General features: G+C 39.1%; 1 protein-coding gene across 10 annotated transcripts in view; it reads right to left on the bottom strand.

Annotated features, from left to right (window-relative positions):
- The window catches only part of Bnc2 (basonuclin zinc finger protein 2), a 403,030-nt gene that overhangs the window by 187,771 nt on the left and 193,236 nt on the right, over positions 1 to 22,023 (bottom strand). Inside the window, exon 1 of one of the 10 annotated variants that reach the window (XM_050157447.1) lies at positions 21,108 to 21,126. The exons of the other annotated variants lie outside the window; for them this stretch is intronic. The gene's annotated coding sequence lies outside the window, so the exon portion shown is untranslated. Of the gene's footprint in view, positions 1 to 21,107; positions 21,127 to 22,023 lie in introns of those variants that run through there. 10 annotated transcript variants of the gene reach the window in all.

The following is a 22,023-nucleotide window of genomic DNA, read 5'->3' as shown; positions in this document are numbered from 1 at the left end:
TCCTCCTCCTCCCCTTAGCCATCCTCCCCCCCACAGCCATGCTTCTTCCCACAGCCATCCTCCTCCTCCCCATAGTCATCTTCCTCCTGCAGTCATCCTCCTCCCCACAGACATCCTCCCCCTCCCCCACAGTCATCCTCTTTCTCCTCCCCCACAGTCATCCTCCTCCTCCCCATAGTCATCCTCCTCCAGTCATCCTCCTCCTCCCCATAGTCATCCTCCTCCTCCCCACAGCCATCCTCCTCCTCCCCACAGCCATCCTCCTTCTCCACAGTCATCCTCCTCCTCCACAGTCATCCTCCTCCTCCACAGTCATCCTCCTCCACAGTCATCCTCCTCCTCCACAGTCATCCTCTTCCTCCCCATAGCCATCCTCCTCCTCCACAGTCATCCTCTTCCTCCACAGTCATCCTCCTCCTCCACGGTCATCCTCCTCCTCCCCATAGCCATCCTCCTCCCCACAGCCATCCTCTTCCTCACAGCCATCCCCTCCTCCTCTCCCACAGCCATACTCCTCCCCCACAGTCATTCCCCTTTCTTCCCCCACAACCATCCCCCTCCTCCTCTCCCACAGCCATCCTCCCCCTTCTCCCCATAGCCATCCTCCTCCTCCCCACAGCCATCCTGCCTCTTCTTCCCACAGCCATCCCCATTTGCAGGGGCACATGTGGGATGTGTCTTGACAAAGACAATGTACACACACACACACACACATGCACACACATGCACACACACATCTAAATTAGTGAGAGGGACAGAGTGGGGGAAGGAATGACGCTAGGCAAATAGCTGCTCGCAGGCAGACCGGCATGTGCAGGAAAACACCCACAGGCACACAGAGAACAACTCAGATTTGTGTCAGTAGTAACTGCACAAATTCCTACTGTTTAAACCTTCCACTCGCACAACAATAAGGTTCATGTATAAACAAAGAGCATTCTGGAAAAACAAACAAACAAAGTTAAACTCCCTGACAAACCCCAGATATTTATACACACACTCAGTTTTCCTTTCTGAGCAACAGAATTCCCATGAATAAGTATTACTGAAAGGACAAGAAATGCTCCATAGTATTCATGTAGATGTGTTCGTGGAAACACCAGGAAGAGTTCTTAAATGTTTCTCATGACAAAGCAATAACTATTAAAATCCCCCCATCACTAGGTGATTGACAGTTTTTGTATGGGCTAAGTATCATGTGAGAAAAGTACCTAAGAATATTGTTTTCCAGTTTGGCAAAGCCTCAACTGAAAAAAAGCAATAATGGCCAAATGCTTTGGTTGTCTGCTAGTGTTTTAAATACAAGGAAGCAACTGCAGGGGCAACAGGAAAGGCTGGCCTTTGATGGCCACTTTTACCGCCCAATTAGCTATTTGTAGCTTATATCAAAAAGATGCTTGGTTCAGCAGTAACCTAATCCAAAATCCACAATAACAACACATCTTTCCTTTCTGTTCATAGCATACTTCTATGAATACTTGCTTCTGTTTGTTTTGAATGAATCAAGGCATCACCCAAAGAAAATCTGCCACATAAATAAAGTGAAACTTTGGCCCCTAGGGTTTAAAACCATTTTAGTGAACTCAGGTGTTTGTATTTAGGAACATTGGGGATGGCCTAGTCAAAAGTCAGTGCTCGGTACATCTATCCATGTGGTTGGCTCAAGCCAGAAGGATGTAACACCAACAACAGTTAACGGGAGAAGGCAAATGATAGGCACACACTCGAGATTCAAAAAACAGACTTTGGAAACACACATACCCATAAATAACAGAACAGATACAGAAAGAGGTATTACACCTTTAAAACAACAAGATAACACTCAATCATGAAGCTAACATGGAACTCCAAAGCAGAGAGTTCAAAACCGACTTATGACATTACATCAAGTCTGTCAAGGAAATGCTATTATAAACTCAAATTTTGATACTGTTACTAAGAAAGCATCAAATCCCAGTGATTTTTATGACACAGAAGGATGTCCATAATACATGGAGAAGCAAAGAGTGGCTTACCAACCATTATATACATATGCTATCTCTGTTTCTCAGATGAACATATGAAACAGAAAACAGTAAATTAGAAGCACCCTAAAAAATATAACACTGTGTGTGCAGAGCTATTGATAGGAACTTTGTTGTCAAACTGTATTCAATTTACATAAATTACATAACAGATAAAAGTGCTTAACTTCCCTTTTTTATCAATATAAAAGTTTTGATTAAAAAGTAAAATCTGGTTCTCACTAGAATCTATACTTGGAACCTCATGTACTATAAAATATGTGGGGTTTTATTCAAAATCAAAAACTTTTATTCAACCATTGTTAACTCAGTACGTTCACGAAAGGTTGTGTATGTGTTTTCCATATCCTCTTCTCAACCCCACCACTCAGATTCCCAAGTATATAGTTTCATAATTTGGGCAACAAACGAGGCTATGTTAATTCAAAGTTTACATAATTAATGGCCTACAAATCTAAACTTTTACCTTACTAAGAAATATGACACCTTATTTAAATGGCGCTTCTAAGCTTCTAATTGCCACACAGTCCCATAAAGTCAAAACCCGGATTCACATTGAATCATCGGTCCTTCACCCCCAAATACAGCAGCTGCCCTGCAGAAAATACCCAGAGTTTGTAGTCATCCATGTTACTATCACAGGATAAACAAAAAAAAGTCTATTAAATATAGGTACCCAGGTTCAAACGTGGCTGAAATAGTCGGATTATTAAGCAACTTAGAAACACATCTAGTAATTGAGAGGATTTATAATTAAAGAAGCACTCAGAATTAGTATTGGATACACTCCTGAGTATGTGTGAACACTCATCTGGCAAATACTACAAATGTTCAACAAATACTATAAATACCAAAAGTTAAACGTAAAGATAGCTTTAGTTTCCTGTCTTCTAACGGGATACACAGAAGCCCTCAGACTGCAAAGTCCACTTCCCACGAGACTCAGAACCTCCCCTCAGCTCTGCCGGGTCCTATGACGGACAACGCTACTCTGTCGGTCCTGTGACAGACGACGCTACCTGCCTGTTCTGTGACAAGTGCTACTCTGCCTGTCGTATGATGGGCAAGCCCTACTCTACAATTTCTTTAATCCTCACTTGTAATTGGAAGACGTATTTGCTAAAGACACTGCAGGAGCTGAGCACTGTTCAGTCACTGCTCTCACGAGGTAAAAACACAAAGCAAACAGACAGACAGACAGACAGACACAGAATCCAGTTCTCCTGCCTCTCCATCAGCTCACTGGAGAAGAATTCATTTAAATACATAACCAAGATTGTCATGGCCATGTATGTTTCTGAAAACAAAGACTATCTATCTATCTATCTATCTATCTATCTATCTATCTATCTATCTATCTATCTATCTATCTAAGAATCAAGACATAAAATCAAACATTTTCAAATCATTCTATGAGATCAATTTGTGCTAAGTGGACAAAACTCTATATTTAAAGAAAATGTTTTGTCAAAGAACTGGCAATTGCACATGATTATCAAGTCAAATAAAACAGATTATTGACTTGATAAGGTACCTTGAATGAGTATTCCAAAAAAAGTCAAAACAGACAGTATGTACTGAGCCTCTGGGCCATGGATGTGCATGTACACACACACACACACACACACACACACACACACACACACGATACAAAATTTGACAACAGTCAAATTTAGCATCAACAACATTTATGTAAAATCTATACCCCATAAAAGCCACTTTCTCAAGGATTCCTACTACAATACTCTAGGGGAAAACAATATAATCAGGTTTTATAGAAACTTGGTTTCCTAATACCAGCTGGTAATATTAGGGCCCTGAAGCCTGAGAACTGATCATATTAAAATCCAGATACCAGCTATTATACCTAACATTGTTGCTTCATTCAGATTTAGCATGAAGAAGAGCCTATCTGCAACAGGCTCTCTTTAATACAATGTGGTTTTAATTGGAGTCTGTTTTAGATGAGCCACCTGTATTTCATCTTTTCAAAATTATCCATAATTTTCTGCGCAATTTGCCTCTGCAACATAACGAACAGCAGTTAGTTATAGATTATTGCCATTGTCTAGATGTCTAGGAAAAGAAGGCAAAATTATCTGTTTGTTAACATATGATGGCCCTGTAACGAAGATCAAAATCAGCAGGCCGGTGCTCTGGTTCTGCTCCATTCATAGAAAACTACGACTGTACATACACAAGCAGGACAGAGCCTGACATGGAAAGACAAGTTAACGCCCTGTTACATTTGCTCAAGCTGTTTTCACTGGCCACTCTAGAGCCTAGTGCTGCACTACCTAAACTCTCCATGTGTTCTTCTCTCCAAGAGTTTTGTTTTTAAAGTTCTAACTGTGGAAGTTCAGCTTCCAGCAGTATGTAAAATAACCTTTTCCCCAGCTGTCCTGAGGCTCTATATCATAATGACACCGTCTATCCATGGTTTTGACATAACCAAAACTGCCCCAAGATTTTAAACCACTATGTTCTTGGAGCTTTGTCACATTGCTTTTGTCAGCCTAATAATTTCTAAAGATTTCTGAAATGCAGTGTCTTAAAATTCTGGCAAAGTTTTCTGCAGAGGACAGACAGAGCTATGTTTGTGTGACACCAGTGAGCATCACCCAACAAAGTGAGTAGGATTTGAAGAACAGTCTCAATTTAATCTGTCTACATCAACAACCATGAATATAACCTAATTTCAACAACTGAAGTTTCTGTAGCTATCAAATATATTAAAATTGTTTTGGTCACGAGCTAAAGTTATGACAACTGTAGGTTATTAGAAAAAAGGCTAACACATCTCCATCTGTAATGATCCTGCTATTTTACACATATGCTGGCCAAGTCTTTCTCTTTATATTGACCAGCTAACACACAAGAAGAAATTTATAGTGTTCCTCTCCTAAGCAGACTGTCCACAACAAGGCTCTTCCTACTCTGAATTGTGATATGACTAAGTATATGACATTCAATTCCAACCCAACACCCTGCAAACCCAGTGGGATTAAAGTGTGCTAGAAATGACCCCACTCCCTGTTGCAAATGCCAATGCATCCTTCCCTCTACTTGAGCTGCATTCTGACTTTGTCTAACTTCTTCTCTAGTTAAAGATATTCTTATCGGAGATGTCACCATCAGCTTTTTTTCCCAGTGTCTCCAAATACAATTGTCATAATTAATCGTATAAATCTGGATGCCTACCTTCTGGTCAACGGGCATCCTAAACATAACCACTTACAGAAGTAGCAAATTCAACACTCTAACCTCAAGTTTTATGGCTTCTTATTCACCAAAAATATCACACAATTACATTTTCAATTTCTTACTGTTGAATGCCAAAGTCTAGACCCAAGAACTAGAACATACTGAAAGATGGGGAAAGAGGTCGTCTAATTCAGCCCAATAGCACCAACGGTCTCCTTACGTATCACTGCAGGGGTGGAATCTCTTTCTAGCAGCGCTTGGGAAATTACATACAGCAGACCCATATGGAGCCCACATTTCCACATAGTTATGCTTAAAGACAAGCACTGTAACCTTGGAGTGTGGACGCATGCCTGTGCTGCACCACGTAAGCAATTGTCTGGTCAGATTTTTAGAATGAAGCCAATGCTTTGGACTTTTCTCACTATAGGTAAAAAGGAACAAATCTTGTCCCATGCTATCTTAGTTAAATGATAATCAATCTTTTTCAAAGATACCATAAATTACCTTAATCCAGAAACAATTCTGAACATTGGTAGAGAACAACTTCCCTGCATAATCATGCCTCTTAGTGGAAGTTACTAATTAATTTTGTTATTTTCTAGATAATTTTGTCTTCTTTCTTATATAAAACTCATTAATGTACTATAAGCTCTATCTGGTTTCATTCTATATTTTACAATACCTTTTAAATTTTTTGATAGCAGCAAGGCTTGTGGGCATGGTCTTGCTATCAAAATTTTACATTGATAAGCAGTTTTACTGGAAAGTTACAAGAAATTGGTGATGAGAATGTAATCCAAATTAACCCAAATGAGCTAAATATTTCTAGACATACTTTTTAAATAAACTCAACATATAAACATAGAGGGCTTAAATGTCACACTCAAAGATTTTTATTATGAATTTCTTTTTTAAAAGAACAAGTAAGTTTCCATTAAAAGATGACTAACTTGTTCTAGTCCATGACAAAGACGGTTGGAGAGTATAGAAGGGAAAGATTAATGACTTCTAAAAAGCGAGACAAGGAAAACCAAAACTAAGGATATTCTATGAGGGCTGGGGCTTGCTTACCTCATCAATAATCAAGAAACTGAGGGCAACTTAAATCTAAAATACAATGATATTACAAATCTGTACAAAGTGAATAGCAAAATAAAGGAAGGAATGTTTCTTGGAGTACCATAGCTTCATAGGATTTGCAGGCAGTCAAGATATGACAGCAGACCCAAAAGCTAACATAAAATCAAAGGTTAGCTTGATGTGTGGTGGAAAGCTGGTAACACATGTATGCTGACCATTAAGTTTGCTATGTGGGGGAATCCAGAACGGGCACAAGGCCTTTGTATGATGTCCATATCCCTGCCCATGCTATCTATATTGGGAGGCACAGGGCAGAGAGGGGTGTAATAATGAACCCAAATCCAAAGAACACCAAGAAAATGTAAAAGGCAAAGGGATGAATTTCTGGATTCCTTTCCTTCTTCATTCAAGTTGCTGGAACGCTGGCTCTAACTCATAAACAGGTGACGTGTCCTGAGAAACTACGGCCTTACTTAATTAGTAAACCAGTAGAGTAAAATATAGATGCAATTATAAATCAGTTCTTCTACAATTATTCCACTATTTTGGAGGAAGCAAAGGGTAAGGACTACCCTCCCCCACACGCACACTATTGAAGAAAACTATTAGGGCACCCTTAATAAATCCTGCTGTGAATGACTGCTCTGACTTTCCCTTCCTCTTGTTTTCCAAAGGGACACATTGTTTTGCCCCATCTTCTATACTATACCCTCTTGGCTTTCATTAGCCATGAAAGGATACAAAACTGATTCTGTATTCAAAATTACCCAAAGCAGCCTTGCACCCACACTCTAACAGAACAGAATGCAAAGGAGTAAGAATCTTAAGGTGCCAAGCAGAACTGAAATAGAAATCTATCGCTTTGGTATCTATACATGCCAGCGGTTCATATCCTACCTATCAGATATTTATATTACAACTCAGAGCAGTAGAAATACCACAGTTACGAAGCAGTCACTAAATAATGATATGGCTAGGAGTCACCACCACACGAGGAACTGTATTAAAGGGTCAAAGCATTTAGGGAGTTTGAGAACCCCTGATACACAGTGCTAGAGTGAAGCCAGGATAATATGGGAGGAGTGGGATATTAAGTAACTGTTCTCATGGCAGAAATACAGCAGCGCTGGTTGTGATGTTCAGCTGACATCAAAGCCATCTGTGCAGAGCTGCATGAACAAGCCTTTGCCAGGAAAGACCTGCCTCTGTCAAACTGATGGCTCTAACTTCCCAAAATAACCTGACTGCATTTCATATCACAACAGTGTATAATCAACTTTGGCTTTATCACACTAATTCCACAGGTTCAAAGCAATAACTAAACTTCTGTGGTTTCCCAAAATATTTTTGTTAAAAAAGTAATTCTTTTTCAAAAGACAACAGCAGCTCCCTATATTTTAAAGACATACACACAACTAAACACACACTCCATGTACAAAACCAACCAGGTCTCCCCCATGTGAGCATCCCAGCTGCTAACAGTTCTAAGATATGAGTGGGGTTACACCGAAAGAAAACCCATCGGTTGCACCAGGCGCGACCAGGATATTTCAGGCAAGATCCACACCATTAAGGATATTGTGGTATAATTTACATGCAGTGAAATAAACTGGCTTCAAGTGCTCGGGGAGAATATATGTTGGAAGGAACATGAAAAAATCAGAGCTACACTTGGATCTGGCTGATAACGACATCACTGGGATATCACAGACATCTATAATTAGCAATAGGTGTCTCTGAGCAGGACTGGATCTGCCTCCTAAATTTTAAATGATTGCTTGAAGCTAAAATTCTGGAAAGTTCTTTGGTCTGGTACTCAGTCTGAGAGTCTTGTAGAAACAAGCTTTCTCGTGGTATTTCCACTGCCTGGTGGTTTCTGGCACTGTCTACAGAAACAAGATTTTTCTAAAAGTGTCTTGTTACTTCTATTTCCTATCTCAGCTGCAACCAAGTGTATGGGGCGGGGTGTTAAAAGTACATATAGATACAAGCTTTTCATCAGCAATATTACCTCTTATAAATCTAGCCGGATGAAATTCATCAATATCATTGTGATGAATTAAGGAAGTTAATGCTATACTGAGTGTTGACTAAAACAGAAAATGTGGAAAAAGAAAACAAAAAAGCTCTTTAAGAATTGTTATTCTTATACCCATAGCCCTACATAGAGACATCCTTAAAAATTAAACTCTCAAAGAGCCTTAAGATTACAAAGGACATCAGACAGACGATTCTTGAGCTCAGATCCTTAGCTTGCACCACTAGGTGGGCTTTGCACATCTAATCACACACACACACACACACACACACACACACACAGTGCACTGCAATGCATTACACACTTTCCAATCATAAAAGCACAGTATTATAAAGAAATACTTGCAGAAACATGAAATGCTAGAAAATTATCTACTTCAAAGACAACACAATAATACAATGTGCTGATTTAAAAAAAAATCAAACTAAGTCACTTCTAAATAGATATAAGCTGTTTAGCTTCAAGTCCACTAAAGTAAACACTTAATAGGACACATGACTCTCAAAAAGGAATTTAACATCTAAATACAATGATTACACATTTCAAAAGTTAAGTAATAGTTACAAAGTAATGGCTGGTTTGAAAATACAAAGCACTTAGAAAGCCTGCAATTTAGAAAACTCAGAGCAAAATTAGGATTTCATATGTAAAAGCCAATTTTTCCCCGCAAAATTTTAACTTGGTGATAATTTAAAATTTTCTGAAGTTATGGAAAATATTTTCATAAAACAAAGTAATAAACTAGCCTTTAATGGTACTAAAGAAGACATTAAATCAAAACTAACAAAGGTTGTGAAAGCTCATATTCATGGTGATGTGGTCAGTGGCCTCAGTTATGAATGACAATCTGATAATTTAATTCTAGCATTAAATTTCAGCATTCTCTTACTAATTACTAACAACTAGAAGAAGATTAAACTCATTGCCTGCTCTATTTTCTGTTATATAGACATGTCTAAAATGTCTTTAAATAATTATTTCAGGTTGTAAAAAGAAATTATCTCAGTGAATCACCATGGAACAGCATCACTGATGTCTCTTTTTTATTACCTTTATATGTTATTAAGTACACTTTCTTTAATTCCCCAAATCAAGTTATTTTAAATTTGATTATTAGTAATACAAACAAATGAACCCTACATAAGATAAGTAAAAAAAAATTATCCAAAGTAGAGTACAATTTCCAAGTACTAGTGACAATTTCAAGAACTTTATGATAATTTGAAACTATTTTTACCATGTTGTTCCTAATATAAATCTGAAGTAGCATTACAAAATACTATTCACAAAAGGTAGGAACCAATGAAGAGTTTGAACCTTTCTGTTTTTAGCCTTGCCAAGACATAAAGATTAAGCGGAAGAAGAAAACTAAGTCTTGAGGGCACAAAAGCCCAGGGTAATGGCTGCCTTTTTTTTTTAAAAAAAAAAAGTACACAGGTTAAATTTGATTAAAGCAGAAAGCCAAATGATCAAAGACAGAGGCAGACACAGGTGCAGAGCCATGCATGTGTGTTCACACGCAGCACCGCTGACTACTACCATCGCCTCCACCCTTTACTCCGAGACAAGCTAAACAAGTTATATTAAACACAAACATATTACAGTCTACCTAATTTGGCACCTATACAATGTTTAACAAAACACACGAAGGACAGGAGGCTTTCATGTTAGAAAATGTCCATTATTAACTACTAGTTTTCAACCAAATTCTCATGTAGTAGCTAATAGTTTCTTCAGAGAGCAGTAAATCCTCTGGATCTTATTAAATGTTCCAGCATTTCACATTATACAACCCTTCATTCTATTAGGTTGAGCAATTCGCTGAAAAAAACTGGTATGCCATGAACTAAGCTTGAATCTGAGGCGTGTATCTTAAGATTCTTGCAATCCATGTTATTCCTGAAGATACCAGCAAAGGCATCTAACATGTGACTCCAGTAATGAATTAGCCGGCAAAGGGCCCAAGCTGGGTATAAGAACAGCCAGAGAGGCCTGGCTCTGTCCTTTGTGGTCAGACGACATCAAAGCCTTTGAATTCTGGTTCCTAGGGAGCAGCTAACACTGTCAGGTACTACAAAGTTCTCGATGGACAGTCCAGTTAGATATCACCCTCAGATATCATTGCTGTGAGCATCCAGAGTTACAAGAGTCTCAGAAAAAGACCTTAATGGCTCATAAAGAAACTCATCAGGATTAGTGGCTGAGGAAATTGAAAGAAAAGCAAAAAGAATGAAGGCTTTTACATAACAGAAATCAATCAGCAGAAAAGTTTATTCTCAATGAATGACATCATATTACCTTTTTAAACTTATTAGCTTTTAAATTGTTATAAAATGGAATAAATAGTAATTAAAAAATAACAAAACAGCAAAATGCTTCAGATTGTAGGCCAGCAAGACGGCTCAGTGGGGTAGAGAGCTTGCAGCCAAGTGTCATAACCTAAGTTCAGCCCCTAGAACCCATGTGGTAGAAGATGACTGAGTCCTACAAATGCCCTCTAACCTCCATATGCACATCATGCATCGCACACACACACGCACACACATACACACACACAAATGTACAGACACACGCACGCACGAACACACGCACGTGCACACACACATGCATGCACACACACACACAGTAAATGAATGAATGAATACATAAATGTAAAAATGAATTTAAAAATCAGTTTCAGATTACAAGTCATTCAGTAAGTTGGCGGAAGAGGAAAAAAATTCTTAGAGATCTTTAATTAGAAAGAAGAGAAGTGACCCAGGGTGTGGGAAGCTTCTTCTCTTTACTAAGACCTTTGCTTGGGTTAGGAGTGGAGATTTGCGGTAGACCATGTGCTTATCCTGAGAAAAACCCAAAGCCCAGGTTTGATCACCAGCACCATGAGAGAACAACTTTCCCTTTAACATGCAAGGGAAACATGAAGATGCACGTACGGTTACAGAGGTGCTTCCCCAAGTCCTCTGAAGAGAACCCTAAATGTACTAGTGCTTCCCTCTCAGCTTGTTGACATTAAGTTTTCTTGCTTCTGAGTCTAATTTACTGAACAATTGTAAAAGGTGCCAAATTAATTCATCACTAAAAACTTCTGGATCAATAACAATAAGAGCTCTTGACTAAAGCTACTTACTTCCACGTAAGTGCCTGAAACCAATGGGTCTTTAGCTAAGATTCCAAACTCTGTCATACAGCAATCTCAGTTTAAACAAACATTGCACTCCAACGGAGACATAAAAATTAAATGAAACACCATATATAACAAAGACACAGTCTGCTTAAATCTATTTTGGAACACACCAAGAAACAATAATGGAGTTGGGGAAATGGTTGCATTGATAAAATGCCGGCTGAGCAAACACACAGGACTTGGGTTTGGACCACTGGTGTAACACAGTCAGGGTGTAACAGTGCACATCTATATTCTAATGCTGGGAAGGGATTGCTAGTCAGCTAATCTCTCCAAATGTGTGGGCTCTGGGTTCAACAAAAGACCCTATTATCTTGGGCTCATCGGTGATGGTGCACACCTTCAATCCCAGTACTCAGGACGCAGAGACAGGTGGACCTCTGAGAATCCGAGGTCAGCCTGGTCTACAGAATAAATTCTAGTACAGCCAGGGCAGCACAGGGAAACCCTGTCTCAAGAAACAAACAAACAAACAAAAACAAAAACAAAATATAAAAAAGGCCCTATATCTCAAAAGCACAGGTGGAGACTAAGAACGATCCAATAACCTCTAGCTCATGCACACGCACACGCACACATGTGAGCACGCACACGCGTGAGAGAGAGAGAGAGAGAGAGAGAGAGAGAGAGAGAGAGAGAGAGAGAGAGAGACGCATGCAAGCACGCACACAGGCATGCCTATGGAGAATACTACATATGGTAGTGTTGTTTAGAAGAATGGCTATTTTTCTGCTTGTGGCTAAAATTGAATTAAGACACTAGATGATCTATCCACTGACCAGTAAAATACATTTGTCTACAGCAAATGGAGATATCTAGTGCAGCAAGTTACTAAGCAACACGTCATTTGATGACCACTTTCTTGTAGTTTAGGCTTACCACATTCCACAGGCAGAATAAACAACGACTTTCCCTGTCCCCTCTCAAACAGAATTACAGTATTACTAGAGTGTTACCTTGCCAACATGCCCTTTGACCTCAAAATACTAAACTTTAAATTACACCTAATACAAGCTTTGAACTTTGGTTTGGTACTTTAAAATAAACACTAAGAGTTAGTTTTTCTTTTAAATTTAACAGAAGAAAAACAACATTTATAAACATTAACAAATCTAAGCATGGTCTCATTTTGATGTTAATGAAATATTGCTACACTTAAAATCAACTCTTCTTTAAAACAGAGTGTGTGTTCCAACACATTCTCCCTTTCTCTGTAAAGTTGCTTGTTTAGGGCATTTAGATAAAACAGCACAAGGCCCAAACCCACTAATCACCCCCACAACCAACTTCATTACTCATCAACAGCCCAATCAACAGCACCCGCCTCACCAAAGCTCTTCTAAAGAGGTGGTCAAGAGTCCATTTGGCAGGAACTGTCATCACCAGTGTCCCATACTCTTAAGATTCAAGAAACAGGAAAACAAAGCAGTGAGTGTCCTGGAGATGGACTTTTTAAATTTTCTTTTCCTTTTTTTTGGGGGGGGGGTTGAGGATGCTTGTGGTTATCCTGAGTGATTTATTTATTTATTTATTTATTAAAGATTTCTGTTTCTTCCCCACTGCCGCCTCCCCTTTCCCTCCCCTTCCCCCAATCAAGTCCCCCTCCCTCGTCAGCCCAAAGAGCAATCAGGGTTCCCTGCCCTGTGGGAAGTCCAAGGACCACCCACCTCCATCCAGGTCTAGTAAGGTGAGCATCCAAACTGCCTAGGCTCCCACAAAACCAATATGTGCAGTAGGATCAAAAACCCATTGCCATTGTTCTTGGGGTCTCAGTAGTCCTCATTGTCCGCTATGTTCAAGTCTGCAGTGCTCATGGTCTAAATGGTCTACATTAAAACTTAAGTTTGGGAATGAGTAGTAGTAACAGAACCCTCTAAGGAGGAAGAACCACTAAGTAGTCCAGCAGACATGTTTTGGAACCAGATTACTGGAATCCAATTCAGCATTTCCACTTCCTCTTGCTCTAAAAATGTATACAAGTTATTTAATCTCTTGGTGTATGTAAAATGGAAGCATTAATACCCTGCTAAGGAAAAGCCCAGCACCCTCTAACACAGTGCCTGACTCACAGCTGAAGTGCCCACTCGGTTGAGCTGTTATTGCTACAGAATAAAGAAAAAAAAGTCCACAGACCTGTCTTTTCTAGACAGAGCTGGGATTAATTTGGGACTAACACACAAGAGGTGGTAAGGAATGCTCAGGTCTAAATGGAAGACACAGGAATTCTGCTCCCAGGTCTGCAGCAGCAACCTGTCTAATTTCAGAGTGTCCTCTATAAACACCAGTGGCCTCATATGGAAAAGGCCGGTGTAGAATCTTGTTAGTGTTTTGAATACTGGCCTTCTAGTTCTTTCACATTTGGTAACTGAGAGAAATATTCCTCTCCACACTCCCACACCAAATTCAACTTCCATTACAGTGCTTATCATGTATGATAGAATCCTAGGTTCCTCTTTCAATTCTTGACTTTAAGCTGTATCTATTGTTTTTTGGGTAGTTTTTGTTTCGTATTTTTGGTGAAGACAGAAAACTAATTGTTCTACGCTCGAAGGCAGCCACAGTCATACATTTCTTAGTAGGGACGACGAGAGTAGTAACTGAAAGCTATGTTCACCTCTTGTGAGGCAGACAGGACAATTGTAGTTCGTTATCTACCTCCAAAATGGCACACCCCAAAACGGCTTAAGGTGAATGAAATTTTTTGTATTTAAGAAAGTTTCAAATACACTTCTTTAATACATGATCCTCAGGAAAGGTGGCAACAAGTAATGGGGATTAAAACCTTGAGTTCTTTCCACAAATTACAGTTAAAAACGACCATCTAAGTTCGGAAACAATCATGATGGAGTGGGGTGAGCGGGGAGTGCAGCTCTGCACTTGTAAAAGTACTGCAGGAGAAACTTAAAGGAGCTCTCTAATAACCTTTTAGGGAGTCAAAGCAGAAATTCTCGGATTTACAACCTACATCAAAAGTCTTTGAAATACCTTTTATTTCTATTCTGCCTTTCTACAATGATATCAAAGCTCCCTACACACACCAAATCAAAAGATATTCCGGAGAGATATTTTCATTCTTAACTTACCAAGGGAGTGAGGGGCAAGAGCAGCAAGAGAGCCCAGATCTCCAGAATCATCTCGGGTCACTCTGCTGGCTATTGCAATACGAACAGAGAAATTGCAGCTCAAATTCAACAATGATTTGTAAGGTCCCATGAATGCATTTTGATGACCAGACTACATTTAAGTAAAGATTCACATTTCAGTGTGATTAAGAAATGAATAGAACATTGAATAGTCAAAAGAAAAGCATTAAGTTAAGCTATAAAAAGTCTCTTTTAGTATTTGACTAGTAGAAAAAAATTAGTAAATTTCAAATACAGTCTTTATAAGCTGAGATACTGACAGTCACTTGGACTTTGAATGATCTTAAAATCTCCACAATGCTCCTTTTCTAAAAAGCCTTTCTACTGTTTATAGAAAAATCACAATTTTTAATAATAAACGTAAAAGAAAAGGTGTGATTAGTGGGATAAGACTGTTACCATACAGAGGCAGCCTACTAGGGCACAGAGAGAAGTCTGGCAGTAAGAGAATGACACACACCAGTTAAGGTGTGGGAGCACCTGCTGCTGACAGATGGGGACACACACTCAGTGGAGGGAGGGGTTCTCCAGCAGTCTGCACCAACACCCCCACCCAGCATTCTTTGCTTTCCCTTGGAGCATTTTGTTTGTTTTCTCTCATTCTCTTAAAGATCTGAAAACAAACAAAACCCTGTAACTTGTGTGCATAGGAGGTTTTGCAAAAAAAGCATTTTCCACTCTTCCAATCTTCACAGAAACTCTTCAGCATCCTAAACGCAAGCTTTCACAGACACAAAATTTACTCAGTTAAATGAAGTCATTACAGGCTGCTGTCATAATACTCTGTTAAGTCTAGCTAGATGCCAGAATCCCTTATGTCCTGCCGATGATTTTTAGGTAAAATAAAAAGAAAAATGTTGGTTTTCCTTAAACTTTGGCTTAGATAATAGAAAATAGTATTTGAAAGAGTAGGTAAGAGGTGCAGAGACAATGTAGATTCAGGACAGTGGGTCAGCTTGGTTGACAGCACTTTTTTTTGGCACATTCAAGGCCTGTGTTCAATAGATAATACCAGAGACAGACAGACAGACAGACTCAGGTTAGAGGCGTCTTCTTGCTCAGAACCTTGCCTTGGATTCTTCATCTTCAAATTTAACACAGTAGTTGATATCATTTGTGTCTGTCACAAGACTGTTGTTTTCCCAATTTTGATGGGACTTAAGTGAAAGAAATTCAGTGTAGCAATCCACTCTAGTTTGGGTCACATTTTTCTACTTTTCATAAAATTCTGTTCTTTATTAATTATGTCAAAATATACAATACCAAGCCAGGTGTGAGAGTACACATCTGTAATCCAGGCATTTGGGACTGAAGAAGCTGTGACATGAAGATCACAAGTTACAGGTCACCCTAAATTTCCAAAAATTTGTCTCGAAAAAAATAAACTTCAAATGCATATGAAATTACGTAAATATAATTGTCTGTGTGTTAATTATGTTTATTCAATAGCACATATGGTGATATTACAAGATTATCCATTTTACATTTGGAAGAGAAAATCTGAAAAATATCTGTATTACATCAGGACTAGATGTTTAATCTAGGATCACATTGCTGTTTTACTATTCATTATATAAGCATGAGCAAGACTGTTTCTTGAGTTGTCAAGTGCAGGTAATAACTGCATGTGCATAGATCAGATATTAGAAGATTATGTATGAGATTATGTAGGGGACAAAATCTCAGTCCCCTGACTGCAACACCAATGGCATCCAGTACAAAGTAATGCCTGACAACTGAACCAGTCAGCGGCTATGCCCTCCGGGCATCAAAAGTCAAGATACACGAACATCTCAGCAATCAAGTTTGCATCCATTCTAGTGTTTCCAGGACCCTCAAAGCCTGATGCCATAAATACTGAAGCCAAGGATGTTATCTAAAATATCTTCAAGAGATCCTCAAAGGCTATGGCTGAAGGGTTATTTCAGAAGCCTGTGTGCAGACAGAAGCATCACTCACTGCTAGTTGTGGAAAATGTTTACGAGGGAGGAGAGCAAACTTAAAGCTTTATGATACTTTGAGTCATCAGGGGCTGTGTTCACCATTTCTTCTAAAACTCAGGATGTTGACCAAGAACACCTGGCAGCCTGAGATTTCAGAATGGACTGTCAAGCCTGTAGCTGCAAAATCCCTGCACCCATGGTTGAGGAGGTAGTAGAGAAGAGAGAAGTCCTTCTGTCTGTCAAAGTCAAGAGTACCTGTAATTATGGGATATCATGGGAAAAACCAGCCACTTTCTGATTGGGTTTAGAACCTTTCCACAAGATGAAACCCATACCTGGCGCTATGATTAGCCCAAGAACCTGTGACTAGACAGCCCTGGGGGAGAACCTACCACTATTATTCTGAGAAAAAGACATAGTATTAAACCAATGCTTAATGACTTATCATTGTACTCATAGATTAAAGACTCTTTCAACCCTCATCAGAAAGCTTCTGTTTGTAGTAGACAGTGGTTAACAAAGAGACCAACAACTGACTGAGGAAAAGAAAATAAAAGACAGTGGAATAATCCCTAAATGGGATATCTGTATCACATCCCCTTCTGCCAAGATCCAGAGATCATTGTGGAAGATGGTGGAGTAAGAATATAAGAGCCAGAAATAGTGGATGACTGTAAGCAAATGGTGTCTTCTGGACACAACAGGGCAATTGCACATATGATCTCATAATGGTAAGTAAGAGTTGTGTAAGCGCAAGTCAGATTACACCCCAGGATTTAGAAAAGGGGTGGACACCGAGTTAAACCCCTAGCTAAGGAGCTATTGGCAACTGCTCTCTGCTGGAAATGAAGAGCCAGTTTTCCTTAAGAATATAGCCTGTAGTAAGTCAACCATACTCCAGTGGAAAGCCACATGTCTAAGAATATATGGTCAACACAAGTTAGATTTGGTGGTGTTTTAAACAAAAAAAATACACAATATTGGTGGGTAGAGAAGACATTATCTGGGAGGAGATAGAGAACAGAGTGATTACGATCCAAATATAAACACATGCATCTGTATAGTGAAATCCTGCCTCAAATAAACAAAAACTCTTATATATATATAAATCTCATCCAAGAATTTTAAATTAGAATTTAAGCAGGAAAGGCGTCCTAAAGTGCTAGGGAAGGAACAAACCAATGAAAGGTGTGGGATCAACTGCAACAACTGGGAACAAATGTCATATATAATTGAGTCTCAGACATAAAAACCATGAGGCATATGAAGTTAGTCACAGACAGTTCTGTTTCACTTGTTGGTTTCAGCAGACTATGCCCACCCATGAGCAGACATGAGAGAGCAAGTTAAAAGTATTACCTATGAGGGGGAGAGTGTTGGAAGAAGTGGAGAACGGTAGTTGAGTTATTTAAATGCACCCTAGTTGAAGACGACATTTCCCATGTACACTCTAACTACTCATGCAATATGGTTGTGTTTTCTTGATGTCTATCAGCCCTTCTTCATCTCAGATTTGAGCCTAGCACATGTTCCAATTAACTCAACTCTTTGTTACAACTTGCTACATTGAGTATCCCTTGCCAAAAGGGGTAGGTGGTGGGTTACATAACAAGGATGGGGATGGAATCTGCTGCCAAGTCTGCACTGAGTTAGAAGAATGTGTGTGGTATGGATGGAGGTGGGTGGAAGGTGGGAGGAAAAGGGGAGGCTACAGGAAGGATAATATCCTTATAGACAGACTCTGTCAGGGGCAAGCCTGGTGGCTGTGGCTAAGGCAAAGAATTCCACAGGCAATCAAACTGAAGATGATGAAGAGTCAGTATAGAGAATACAGACTGAGTTGTCTTGTTAGGCGTCTTAGCATGATGCCTCTGGGTAAAATAGAGATGTGTGAAGGGTTGATCCAAGTACAAGTATAACAAGATTACATATACCTATATAATATATATATATGTGCATATATACTGAAATAAAAGTGTTCAGTCTAAATGACCAAATACACTTGGACAAAATTTTTCAAATAAGATATTACCAGCTTAACAATGTGTGTATGCCCCTTAAGTGAGTCTATATGTAAGAAAGCAAGCCAATCTGACTGCTTAAGCAAATTAAAGGCATCTTAGATAGTTAGACCAACATACTAGTCAAACTTACTTGTAGATGAACTGTTCTGTTCTATTTCAAGAACTATATTCCTAACTTGTTTCAATGCTCTCCAATTTATGAAATAGTTAATACATTACTGATATGAATAAGTGCTCACCAGTGGGGGAAAAATGACAGAAACTGAATATTAAAACTCAGTGGTTTTAACTCTCAGAGGAGTGAATGGGGTGGATGGGGGGAAAGTGGGTGGAGCAGGAGGAGAGGAGAGAGAGGGAACTGAGATTAGTATGTAAAAAAATAAAACTGTGCAGATAAAGAAAAAAGAATCCATGGGATTGATCCATTTGAAAAGATAGAATTATAGCAATTGTCAATATACCTCACAAATGCTATTTTCAAAAAGGATATGGTCCTTAGGTTTCTCAGCAATAGGCAAGGGGAAATGGCAAAAAAAAAATCCTTATAAAAAATACAAAATTCTGTGTTCTGATATAAAGGCTTCCTAAGACAAGGCAGACAGACAAATGTGGAAAATTAGTTCAGAGTTATAATTTATGTGCAGAGTAGAGTTACTACTGACCTCTGTTTTGCTTTCTTAACTGAAACTTTATCATCAGGAAATTTTCTTGGGCCGAAGAGGTGGTTCAGCAGTTAAGAGCATTTGCTGTTCTTTTAGAGGACTTGAGTACAGTTCCCAGCACCCATAACAGGCAGCGCTCAACTATGATTTCAGCTCTAGGGAGTGAAGAGATTCTCTTTGAGCTTGCGTGGACACACACATGCATGCACGCACACAAAGAAAGAGGAACAGAGGAAGGAAGGAAGGAAGGAAGGAAGGAAGGAAGGAAGGAAGGAAGGAAGGAAGGAAGGAAGGAAGGAAGGAAGGAAATAAGTTTACAGATTTTTGAGTTTCCTTTTAAAACAACAGGACATCAAGATGTCAAGCCTGGAGGGAGCAGGCAGAGCTGGCCAAAAGAAGGCTGAGCCATGACTGCAGAGTGACATGCATAAATTAGTGACTGCTCACAATGCTAGGAAGCAGATTAGAAAATGATCTGAACATGGAGCTCCCCTGGTTTCCTCAATGACTAAGGGCTAGGGAGAGGTGTCACAAACCAAATGGTCTTCACTGGGCTAAATGCAAAGTAACGAGGACAGAACCTATCATGGCATGCTTAATAACATAATTTTTCTAAACTAAACTAAGAGGTGATTAATGAGTTTCCATCAAATAAGTTGTATGAATTGTGTCATTTGAAACCACAAAAATATCACATTAGTTACAGGAAACATTTGACAAGCAGTTTCTAGTCTCTTGACCATTAGGCAATCTTGCAAATGACATAATTAACACAACTTACTTAACTGATCTCTATTTGCAATTCATTAGGAATAGTTTTCCAGAAGAACTGTCTTCGAAAGGAAACCAGACAGTGAAGAGGGTTTTTACCTGTGACAGACACATTGTTTGAATCAATCACTGTATAGAACCCATGACGGACCAAAAAGGCCTGACTTCCTAAGAGCCGTGGGCTCTGTGATGAAAGATGAGGCATACTTAGAATAGCACACACAGAAGAACATGCTCAGAGACAAGTGTGTGTAAATGTGTGTGCACTCACCTCATACTGTGAGGATGTCAATGAGGAATCCCAGTGAAAGCAAACATGAAACTAACACAACTTCTCAAGTTTTCCCAGAGTTCAAGGTATCGGATGAGAGTGTGGTTCTCTCTTCATGCTGCAACCAAGATTAAAACCACTCAAGAGCAGAGTGCGTGCTGCCTCAGAAGAGACACTATTTTGAGAGGTAAGAGCAGCAGTACAATTCTTCAAAAACTGTTCATTCTGAACATGACTTTCCCAGAGTCCCTGGGAAAAGGAAAATACACAAGCTCTCTTGACTTTCATAAATACAGGGAGGATCAAGTTCACAGGTGACATCTTTCCTAAGCCTTTTGCTTTCCTTATGAAACATATTACGGGACTCAAGGAGAACATTAGAAGCACTAGTGAGAGCAAGGCTTATCATAAGAGACAGAAAGACAGAGGAACAGAAAGAAAGACAAGGAGAAAAGCTCTGCTGCCCTTAGATTTTTGAGGGGAAAGAGGGAGGGAAGGTTTAATAAGAAATTGGTCACTATATGAAGGAAGGCCACTTCTACAAACCAACTTTTAATGAGCAAGCTTAAAAGCATTATAATTTTGTGTTGAAAGTGCAAAACCTTGAGTAGGACAGATTTTTTTTTTCCAGTGAACACACAATGAATCAGTCAACATTTGTTTCTCAGATCAAGCAACATTGCAACCAATGAAGCAATGATGCAGTTTAGTCAATGATGCAAGTCATAAATAGCATGGCCACAGCTTTAGTTCAACTTACCCTAAAACATCAAGGCACTCACTTAGTTGTAAGTTTCTGTGGTGAAATGGAGAACAGAATTAAATGTTTAACAATGACTTCTACGGAAGCATATAACATTATAAGTTTATTCTGTATGATTTTTCATATACACCCAAGAGAAAAGTTAAATTTGAATCCACAGCTTTAGAAATGAAGACACTAAGAAACCAAGTTTTTTAATCAGCTAAGCTTAGACCTGAAGTCTGTACTCAATCCCAGAAGCACTGAAGAGGAAGGGAAAAGTACAGATGAAAAGGCAAAAGCAGAGATAAATACACATTTGGTTTCAAAAGAGTTTTACTCTGAATGCAGAATATTAAATGAATAATGTCATTTACAAGACAGAACAATTCTTTGAAATTCAAAACAATACTGAGACTACCTAAAAATATTTTTTTAGGTAGAATTTCACTTGTTAACCATTTTTAATAAGAAACAAAGAGGACAAAATGGTCATTTCACTTCATTCTTTTTCCAACTGGAGACTTATCGTATGTGAGTGAGTGCAGGCAGAACTGTAACCAAGCAAGCTGGTCCTTGTTGGTCTGTTTATGCCTCCGTGGTAACACATTCATTTTAACCTAGTCGGTAAGGCCTAATTAAAGCCTTCTCAGTTCCGCACTCACCCCGCACTCAAGGCACTTGTTGTCTAGAGTATACAAACCTGAGTCTGCCAGACTCCCTCAGTGCTTTCATGACAGATAAGCAGACTCGGACAAATTATGTGATGGTTTCACAAAGGCACTCAACAATTTATATTTGTGAATAATGCTGCTTTAGACCAAAGCCTAATCTCAAAATGTATAATAGAATTTTAGCTGGTATACATAGGCGAGGGCAGCATGCCATGGTCAACTGCATTTAGGAAAAAGAAATACTCTCCAGATTAAAACAG

Source organism: Alexandromys fortis, unplaced genomic scaffold, assembly GCF_014885135.2.
Source record: "Alexandromys fortis isolate MF-2015 unplaced genomic scaffold, M_Fortis_MF-2015_v1.1 scaffold_64, whole genome shotgun sequence".
Classification (NCBI taxonomy): domain Eukaryota; kingdom Metazoa; phylum Chordata; class Mammalia; order Rodentia; family Cricetidae; genus Alexandromys; species Alexandromys fortis.
The sequence above is the reverse complement of the archived record's forward strand: the minus strand, read 5'-3'. Positions and strand labels throughout refer to the sequence as shown.